This window comes from Ovis aries, chromosome 3 (assembly GCF_016772045.2).
Source record: "Ovis aries strain OAR_USU_Benz2616 breed Rambouillet chromosome 3, ARS-UI_Ramb_v3.0, whole genome shotgun sequence".
NCBI classification, from domain to species: Eukaryota; Metazoa; Chordata; class Mammalia; order Artiodactyla; family Bovidae; genus Ovis; species Ovis aries.
The window spans coordinates 2,069,889-2,079,915 of NC_056056.1; the positions used below are offsets into that span (position 1 = coordinate 2,069,889).

The 10,027-nt window shown below is 62.3% G+C and overlaps 1 non-coding gene across 1 annotated transcript; it reads left to right on the forward strand.

The window, feature by feature from the left end:
- The first annotated feature begins 9,651 nt into the window (after positions 1 to 9,651).
- Positions 9,652 to 9,777, forward strand: LOC114114271 (U6atac minor spliceosomal RNA). Its single transcript, XR_003589099.1, has one exon. It is a non-coding gene; the product is annotated as a U6atac minor spliceosomal RNA (small nuclear RNA).
- The last annotated feature ends 250 nt before the right edge of the window (positions 9,778 to 10,027 follow it).

The following is a 10,027-nucleotide window of genomic DNA, read 5'->3' on the forward strand; positions in this document are numbered from 1 at the left end:
GGAAAGGGTCTTGGCAGATGTAACTACGTTAAGGATCTCAAAATGAATTGTCGTGGATTTCCGGGGGGATGAGGGGAGGGAGGGGGGCTACAACCAGTGACCGGTATCCTTATGAGAGACAAGAGGAGGGGCCACGTGGAGACGGAGGAGGAGGTGCGGCCACAAGCCAAGGACACCTGCAGCCGCCAGATGCTGGAGGAGGTGGGAAGGACCCTGCCCAGGAGCCCCCGGAGGAGCGATGCCCCACGACACCTGGATCTCAGGCCTCAGGCCTCCAGGACCAGTAGTGGTGTTCAGGCCCCTGGTCTGTGCGGCCTTGTTACAGCAGCTGCTGGAGCCCAGGCAGGCAGCTTCGCTTGCCTCCAAGGACTAAATGGAGATTCAGGCCGGTGGGTGGGACCCCAGAGTCTGAGCTGAAGGCAGCCATGTGCCGCCCTGGACAGACAGTCCCAGAGAGAAGGACCGGGCCTGCCTGCCTTTACTTAGGTTCTGAACACCCTCCAGCATCTGACCCAGCTAAGCAGGAGGTACCCAGGGACCACCTCCCTGGCTTTGCAGTGAGCCCAGGGGCCCAGTGTGGCTCTTGTAGTCTCTGCGGGCAGCAGGCTGAGTGTGGAGCCTGCAGGGAACCAGGGACGTGACCGGGCCGAGGCTCAGAGAGGCCGGAAATAGCAGAGGCTGCTGGGGCAAGGGCGGGGTCGTTGGGTCAGGGCAGGAGGCTTCAGGGAGCCAGGCTGGGGCTAGCAGCATCGGGGTGCCCCCCCCCACCGCCCCCCACCCCAGCCCCCATGGGACCTTCTCAGTCACGCCTGCCTCCGGGGCTGAGCCCTCACTGTGCACACGAAGGCCAGACTGGGGCACGTGACCCCAAGGATGACACCCACCCCTGCTCTACCGTGACCCCCCCCCGGTGCTTGCTTCCTCATCCTCAAAGGGGAGGACACCCCAACCTCGGGGTTCTGGGGAGGCCCGAGATGGCGCAGAGCCGGCCCCGTGTGTGAACACTGCCATTTCCACCCCAGGCTGGGCGGAGATGCCGGAAGTGGGGCGAGGCGACGGCAGTGACCCTCCCCACCTCCGTCACCCGGGGCAGCCCCAGGGAGACACCTTGTGCTCATCACCCCCAGGGGACCCCCCCAGCCCCCTCTAAGCCAGGCACAGTGGTGGCCCAAGCCTGGGCCCCGCCATCCAGCGCGCGTACCCAGAGCCGCGAGCCCAAATTTTCAACGTACGCTCCTCTCCAGCGCAGCTTCTCCCACATCTGGGGCCAGCGGGCTCCACTGGGAGGAGCGGGCTCTGGGCCGGCCTTTCCCCTGGAGACACACAGGCAGGGCTCCCGCCAGCCTCCTTAAGTGCAGCACCAAGGATGGACGGATAGACAGGGCAGGGGCCGTGAGGGGACGGGCACTGAGGTGGAGAGGCCACTCCTTCCCGTGCAGGCCAGCCCCGCACCCCTCCTGATGACCGCGGTGACCCACGGGGCCATGCCCTGCACGCTGCCCACTAATGCCCTGAGAATCCAACCCAGCCCCCGGCCCCCCGCAATGCCTCTGCAGCTGCCCAGACTCCATCTCTGGGTCTTCCTGAACATCTCCTCCCTCCCGGTCCTGCCAGGCCCTACTCCTCCCCGCCCCAGGGCCTTTGCAGACCGTGTCTTCTTCCTAGAGCCCTCTCCTTTCCTGGGCAAACTCTGACCCCAACTCCAGGTCTTGTCCTGCCCTGCCCACTCCCTAGACAAGCTCCCTCAGCCCCTGAGGCTCTCCTGAACCTAACCCAGGAATCATTTCTCACTGCCGGCTCCCTGGCCCCCAACCAGGCCTGGAGCTCCAAGAGTGTAGGGCCACATGTCTTTGAGGAATGGCTTCTTGCGGGGCTGGGTCAGGGAAGACACACAGCAGATCTGCAGCAAGCACTGACCCCCTGAATGAAGGGTGAGGTCTTCCCCTGTGTTTCCACCTACAGCTGAGAAGAGAGGTTAGCGAGGGGATGGTCTCGCCCTGAACCGCCTACAGGACAGGGCTGGACGTTCCGAGGCAACGCCCCTGGGGTCCCAGCGCGACACCCGTCCTCGCTGGCCTGCCCAGGGATGAACCTGCGGGTAGGAGAGGCCGGTCCCCTCACGCCGCTGGAGCCCTTGACCTTTCTCCCCTACCAGGCAGTACTTCTCAAAGCACGTGTGTGTGCAGCTGTAGGCCCACGGGCGCTGCGGGCGCCGCACCAGGGCGTGGGGGTCTGGGAAGTGCCGGGTGGGTGAAAGTGTTAGTCGCTCAGTCGTGTCCAACTCTCTGCAACCCCATGACCTGCAGCCCACCAGGCTCCGCTGTCCATGGAGTTCTCCAGGCAAGAATACTGGAGTGGGTTGCCATGCCCTTCTCCAGGGAGACCCGGGTTCGACCCCTGGGTTGGGAAGATCCACTGCACTCCACTCCAGTACTGCTGCCTGGAAAATCCCATGGACAGAGGAGCCTGGTAGGCCACTGTCCATGGGGTCGCAAAGAGTCGGACACGGCTGAGCGACTTCACGTTCACGTTCTCCAGGGAAACCTCCCGAACCAGGGATTGAACCTGGGCCTGCTGCATTGCAGGCAGAGTCTCTCCTGGGTGGGTGAAGGGGCAGCAGAATTCTCTCCCGCAGGACTTAGAGCTTTTAGGCCTTCTGCCCACCAGCCCGGGGAGAGAACCGTAAGCAGAGCTTCACACGGGGGTTTCTGAACCCCCATTGAGGGCCACCTCGGTTCCCTGGCAGACGGCAGAGGCTAACCTGGGCTGTGCAGTTACCCAAGCGTGTTAGCGTCGTGCCCGGCTCTGCGACCCCCTGGCCTGTATGCAGTCCACCAGGCTCCGCTACCCATGGCATTCTCCAGGCAAGAATACTGCGGTGAGTAGGCACGCCCTTTTCCAGGGGATCTTCCCGACTCAGGGGCTGAACCCGGGTCTCCTGCACTGCCAGAGGACCCTCTACCATCTGGGTCACCAGGGAAGCCCAAAGCTGCCTTCAGACCCCGAATCTCAGCTTTCTCCTCTACCACCTGGGGAGAGCGAGGCCCAGGTCCCAGGGCAGAAATCCTCCGTGTAGCCCCTGGTCACAGCTGCACGAAGAGGCGAGGGCGACTCCGATGGGCCTAAGAAGGAGAGCAGCAGGGAGCAGGTGCCCACCCCCCACCCCATGCCTGGCTCAGCCTTGCTCTGTCTGGCAGCCATTTTTTAAAAACTAAATTCTTTCCAGTCTCACTTATAGGGTGAATTTCAGTGCCCCCACGCAAAGGGTGTGCAGATGTTTCATCATTTTGAGTCCCCCCAAATCCCTGCCAAACTGGACCCGCCAGGGCCAAGAACGAGGAGGGCTGTGTTCCCTCCCAGGCTCCGGGCCACACCCCTGCAGCCTTTGGGGAGGAGCCGGGTGCCGAGCAGGGTGCCCAGCCGGGGCCGCGGGGCCCGGGGGGCACAGAGGCAGCAGGGCGGTGCGTGGACCCGTGAGAAGACAAGGAGCAGCGCCCAACGCAGCGGGAACCGGACGAGGGTGCCCACACGGCCGCTCGCTGGACGGGCCGGCCGGGCAGCGACTCGCCTGAACGCTTGTCTCCCCTTCTGGAGCCCGAGGGCTCGGGCCCGGATGCAGAGGCCGCAAGACACACAGACACCCCCGTCACACCCTCCCCGTCCCCCCAGCCTAGGGCAGGACTCCTGGGAGGTGCGCACCGGCCCCGCTTCTGTCCCACAGGTGACTGAGGAGAAGCGAGGCACGACCCTCTGCCCGGCTGCTTCTGCGGCCTAAGAGCAGAGCTGGCAGCAGCCTGGGAAAGTTCTGGGCGGCCGTCAGCTGGCCCGCGGAGAGCAGATGACCTGTGTCCGGGTCCCGCCTGGCTCCCCCCTCGGGGCCTCAGGACGCTCGCAGGGAGCTGGTCCTGGGATATTTATATCTGGGAGGAAGGGCAGCCCCGTGCTTGGTCCACGAGGAACTTCCTGTCCATCGGGGCCACGGGGGCCAGGGCAGGACCAGAGCGCCCGAGAGGCCAGCCAGTCACGCACGAACAGCCTCGGGCCAAGCGCCAGCCCTGGGAACGCGCAGTCCCCTCCGCTCTCCGCACGTCCGGGGTCAGCGGTCACTTTATTAATAGCAGCCCCCGAGAAGAGGTCACCCCCACCCCAGGACCGGCATCACCCTTCCTGCGGGCTCAGCCGAGCGACCTGGGGGCATCCCCGGGAGGGACAGCCAGGGGACACAGCCACCCTGACTGCCGGAGCTCTGGACCCAGCAGAGAGAAAAGCAGGGTTCCTCCCTCCCGCCATCAACTACAAGACGGCAGCAATTTCGTAACAGCTCTTGGGGGGCAAAAAGAAACTGCACCACTGTGTTCTGTGGCAGAGCGACACGCCCCATCCTCAGAAACACAAAGCTGAGAGGGACAGGGTCTCAGAACCACACAGAACATCCTGTCTGAAAGCGTCTGTGCCATTAACACAGAGAAAGCCCTGGGAAGTCAGTCACCTGGACCTTCCCTCCACCCCTGCACAGTAAACCTCTAGATGAATCCTCTACTGCCAGGAAAAGTCGTGAGAAACTGAAATTCACACACACACACACACATACACACAAAATGACTGCTGGCCCTGCCCAGGGCACCCCTCAAGTCACCGAGAAGCCATTTCACGTGTAGCAATTAATAGGAAATATGGAATCAGCAAAAATGCACAAAAGTGTGCTGATCAGAACGGGTGGTTGGCAAAAGCAGGGTTACTTTGCTCCTGTGTGGTTTTAAACGCACCTGCAGTGAGGAGGCTTTCCGTGTATTATGAAAAAAGTGGACTTTTGACAGAATTAACTCCAGGAAAAGCATCCAGGCTACACCTGGGTGGAGACTTTGTGTGTCAGGAGCCCCACAGATCTGACGCCTCCCCCCACTGGCACGGCCACCACACCTGGGTGCCTCCTGCAGGCGCTCTGGAAACACCCTGGATCTCGGTTTGTCTATGGAAAAGGGGACAGTAACAGTCACCCTCTACTGAGCCCTCCCTGGGAACCAAGCTCTGAACTCCAGTCCCGTCAGGGAGGAAACTGAGGCTTGGCCGTTAGGTGACCTACCCAGGGCCTCAGAGAGCCAGACTGGACAAGCAAGCACGCTCCGCTTCTCAGGTTTACAGGAGGTGGGACGCAGGCCCTCCACGGTGGAGAGGAGCAACCCTGCCCCCTGGTGGAGGAGACAGCCCGTGCCCCCCTCCTCCTGGCCCTCTCTGCAGACAGCAAAGTGCAGGCAAGGGGCCGGAGCCCCACACCCAGGGACGACCCGCCAGCCACTCCAAGGCCAGCAGGATGGGAGCCAGCCAACAGCGGCCTCCACCGGCTGGGGCCTGCTGGGTCCCGAAGGCCCCTGCTCTGAGGGGTGGCAGTGAGCCGACCTGCGGAACCCCAGCGCTGCCTCTGAGATGCTCGTGACAGCCCCAGGAGGTTCCCAGGTCACCAAGGCCTTCCGTCCCAAAAAAGCAACGGGCCCTTGGCACCTGTCGCCATTGCTGGGCAAGTCACTGCTTCCCACTGCCCAACTGAGGACCTCCCAGGAAACTGGAAGGGCCGAGGGGGCCAGCTGGTCAGCAGACAGATGGAGGTCTGGGAGGTGGAGGGGAGAGGGGCAGAGGCTAGGCCGGCCCACGGCTGCCAGCCCAGCCCCAGGCAGCCCACCAATGTCTCCAAGACCAGTCCTGAGTCCAGCCTGAGTTCTCGTCCCACCAAGGCCCGGCCTCTGTGGGACGGGCCTGGGGGAGGGAAGAGCACCCCCACCTATAGCCCTGCCCCACCTGCAGAGGTCTGGAACCCTGAGCTGTGAGACAGGCGGAGCCGCCACACCGAGGGCTTCCCGGGAAAGGGAGACAGCTGCTTCAGGGGCTCAAGCTGGCCTCTGGCCTCCTCCAGCCACCTGGCTCCTGACTCTGACGTTCCCCAGCCCAAGTGCAGGTCTCACCAGAGGGCGGGAGAATTGAGGCTCTCCAGAGCCGCCTGGCCCGCAGGGAAGGCACTGCAGTCAGGGCAGCCGCAGGGCTGAGGCTCCCACCCAGCCCAAAGTGGTCCTCAGTCCCTGCGGTGGAGAGCTTCCGGGGACCGGAAGAGGACTCTTGGACTGGACCGGGGCGTGCCCAGCGTGGACACCAGCTGGTCCAGGTGGGCCCGAGGGCTACTGAGGCCCCGGCCTCCCCTCCTCTGTCCTTGGCCCTTCTCCCCCACTTTCTCCCCCACCCCGCCCCGGACCTTTCCTTCCGCGTCCTGTGCAGACTTGTAGAGCAGCCATGGATGACTCAACGCCCACCCCACCCCCCGCCCAAGCCCTCGTGCTCACAAACTCCACGGCCCCCCTGCAGGCTTGCCTTTCAGAGAGGGTGGTGTGTGCAGGCTCAGTTGCTTCAGTAATGTCCGACTCTGCAACCCTATGGACTGCAGCCTGCCAGGCGCCTCTGTCCATGGGATTCTCCAGGTAAAAATACTGGAGTAGGTTGCCATTCCCTTCTCCAGCGGATTTTCCCGACTCAGGGATCAAACCCCCATCTCTCGTGTCTTCTGAACTGGTAGGCAGGTTCTTTACCTCTAGCACCTCCTGGGAAGCCCTTGTTCAACACAGAAGTGCCCAAGCAAGCTCCTTCCTTGTTCCCACAGCGCATCCCAAGGACTAGTCACTAAAACACACCTTGGAAGGTGCTTCGTTCCTGGGCAGATGACGAGCCCCCTACCCTGTTCCTGCAGTTGCCAAATGTAGCAAGGAAAAACCCAGGGCAGTATCACAGAAGCAATGAATACACATGTCTTAAATAGCATTTGAGGCATCCTTACACTTTTAAGCACTCATCTTTTATCTGAGATTCCATTCCAACCGGAGTCTGGTATTTAATCTAGCAATTCCACCAGGACATTTGCAGAGAAAAGACTCATAGAGGCCCCAGGCTTCACCAGGGCTGGAGGGGACCCCACACTTCTCACCCTCCAGGTCTGGGTACCCTCCTCCCAAAAACAGGCAACAACAGGTGGAGGGGGTGGGGCTCACTCCGCAACTGCCTCTCCCGCAGCTTCTGAGAAACAGGCAGGACTGGGTGATCTCACCTTCTCTTACTTCTGGGACTTTTCTGGGCTTAGCCCCTGATTCCATGCGGGGGCCTTTAGGGATGACCGCTGGGGATGGTCTAGTGAGTTCATTCCCAGGGAACTCAGGTCCGGTGAGGGATGGGAGTCCTGGAGGCACCAGCAGGCCCGAGGAGAAACAGCCTCAGTAAATGCAGTCCGGGAACCCCGGTCTGCGCCAGTCCCGGGAGGAAGCTGCTGCCGCCAGGGTCCACTCCTCTTGGTCCTCTAGACCCTGTGAAGACCCTCTGGCCGCCTTCCCTCACAGGCAGCCTTCACCTTATTCTGAAAAGTCTTCCCCGGTCAGTGTCATCATCTCGAAGTCCTTTGCATGAGGTGGAGTGATCCACTCTCCACCCAAAGCAAAAGTAGGCTGTCAAGACAGGGGTGACTGGGGTGCCCGAAAGGCTTTGTGAATGCAGATTCCTAGGCCTGACCCTAAACCCTCAGAGCCAGGCTCTGCCCAGGAATCTGCACGCAGTCAGTTGCCCATGGGGACCGGGAACCTGGCAATGGGAAGAAGGTGACATCACTGGGGCTCTGGGCCACTTTGGATGGAGCCTCCCATGTGCCCAGACCCGAGGATCCCGGGAGGCCCAAGGTTGGGGGGTCGTGTGCAGAAGCCAAGACCGTCTGGCATCAACAGACTCCCCTAACCTCTCACCCTGCAGCCTGGCTGGAAGCCCTCTGCTGCCCACTGGAGGGCTGATGTCCACATTACACACCTTGGCCCGCGTCAGCTAGCACAGGCTGGTGCTGATGGCACCATCCTCGTGGGCGTGGGGAGCAAAGTGGGAGGTCAGTGGTGTGGGGCCACCAGGGCTTCAACACACACTGGGTGCTGAGTGAAGACAGCGGCTCCTCCAGTGGGCACTCACGCTGCCCTGAAATGCCCCTCAGGCAGGGGGCATCCAGGTTGGGCAGGGGCGGGACCCAGACGAGCCCAGAGCAGAGGAATAGAAGGCTTTCTAACCCAGCCAAGGTTTAGAGAAGCAGCCCAGGGCCCTTCAGGTAATAAGCGACAGCAGCGTGCTGGGTCTGGAAGGAAGATGCTAAGGCGCGGCAGGCTGCCTGTAAGAGCCGCGGAACATTGCTGAGCATGGCTGGCAGTGGTTTGACGGTGGGTACGAGTCACAGCCCCCGGGGTGTGGCACTAAGGGGGCCTGGCCGCTGGGACTGCGCAGGCAGGTGGACAAAGCAGTGACCCACACAGGGCTGATGCCTCTTGCAGCTGCCCACGGTCCTGGCCGGCTCGAGTGCCAGCCAGGCCTCAAGCTGCACCTGGGGAGTGCAGACATGGGGCAGCACATTCGCTCCCAGCTGGCCCAGTTCCCAGTGGCTGCCTGCCTGTCTCCTGGTCCCGGATAATCTGCAAACTGGGTACAGCTGTCCCCTGAGGACCCGGTGAGCTCTCCACCTGGAACTAACCGGGATCTTCCCAGGTGGCGCTAGTGGTAAAGAGACGGGGGTTGAATACGTGGGTCGGAGGATCCCCTGGAGGGCATGGCAACCCATTTCAGCATTCTTGCCTGGAGAATTCCAGGGACGGAGGAGCTCTAAGGGAACCGGCCAACCTGAAACTTCTCAAGGGGCGGCTGGCTGGCGGGACGCGGCTGGTGTCCTGCAGGCCGAATCCACCCCAGCCCGCTCGCCGTCCCCAGGCTGGACCCACCGGCCACAGCTCGGGTGCTGTCTCCGCGCACACACACGACATGACACTGCGCGCGTGTGGGCGCCGAGGCGCGGGCGTGTCTGCACGCACGTGCACCCGTGCACACGCACAAACACGTGATTTACCGGAGGCTTGACTCCAGCGCACACGCGGCCCCGCGCCCGCAGCCTCGGGCCGGGAGCCGCATCGCCCGCCGTCTGCACTCCGGGGACGGCCAGCACCCGAAGCTGCAGAACGGTATCTTAAAGCTACAGGCCAGGGGCGAACAGGAAGCGCAGAGACCGGCGCCGTGTGGACCCCAGCGAGCAGCCGGCAACAGACCGTCCGCCCAAAGGCTGCAGCGCGACCCCGAGCATGCGCGGAGGCCGAGGGCCGTACTCCGGGAGCATGCGCACAGGGCGCCCCGACACGCCCACACCCACAGTTCCAAGCGCGGGGCCGCGTCCGGAAGTTCGTGCGGCGGCCCTTCCTTCCTCGCCCTCTGATTCGCTACAAGCCACTTCCGTTTCCGCAGACGGTTTCGCGCCGTCTCCTGACGGAACGCGAGGCGTGTCGCGGTAGGAAGTGCGGTCCTGCCCTGTTTTGTTTCCGGGGGAATCTCTATTCTTTGCGGGACGCTGGGCTTCCGGGTATTCCTCTCAGCCTCTGATTGGCTAATTTTATGAATATATTACAACGTGAAGACTTTTTAACTTTTTCCCCCGTTTTCTGAAGCAGTCTTTTTTCTTCACGCTATAATAAGTAGCAGTTTAGGATGAGTTTTATCGTGCCTCCATGCTGGGTGCGGCCGCCTCCAGCGGTGCGAACTATTAGTCACCATAATCGAAAGGCGTCTTTGCTTTAGAGCTTTAAATATGCAGCGCGCAGAAGCGAGGCTGTGTTGTATGAAAGGAGAGAAGGTTAGCACTCCCCTTGACAAGGATGGAAGAGGCTCTCGGGCCTAACAACACGCATACGGTTAAGGCATTGCCACCTACTTCGTGGCATCTAACCACTGTTTTTTCTTTTTCTGCGGTTTGCGCGGCTCGTGGCTGTGCACGCAGGGGCGTGTGCGGCACGCGACGGCACCGCGACAGCGCAGGCAGGGCGTGTGACACGAGGCTGCGGTACACGTGCGCCGCGGGGACAGGCACCTACGCGACTCCACTCCCGCCGCTCTTGGAGCTGCTTGGCTTTTCTTCATAACACAAAGTGGCTCTCGCGTACCTGGCGCAGGCGTGTCGCACCTCCTCATCCCCACCCAGCCACAGAGT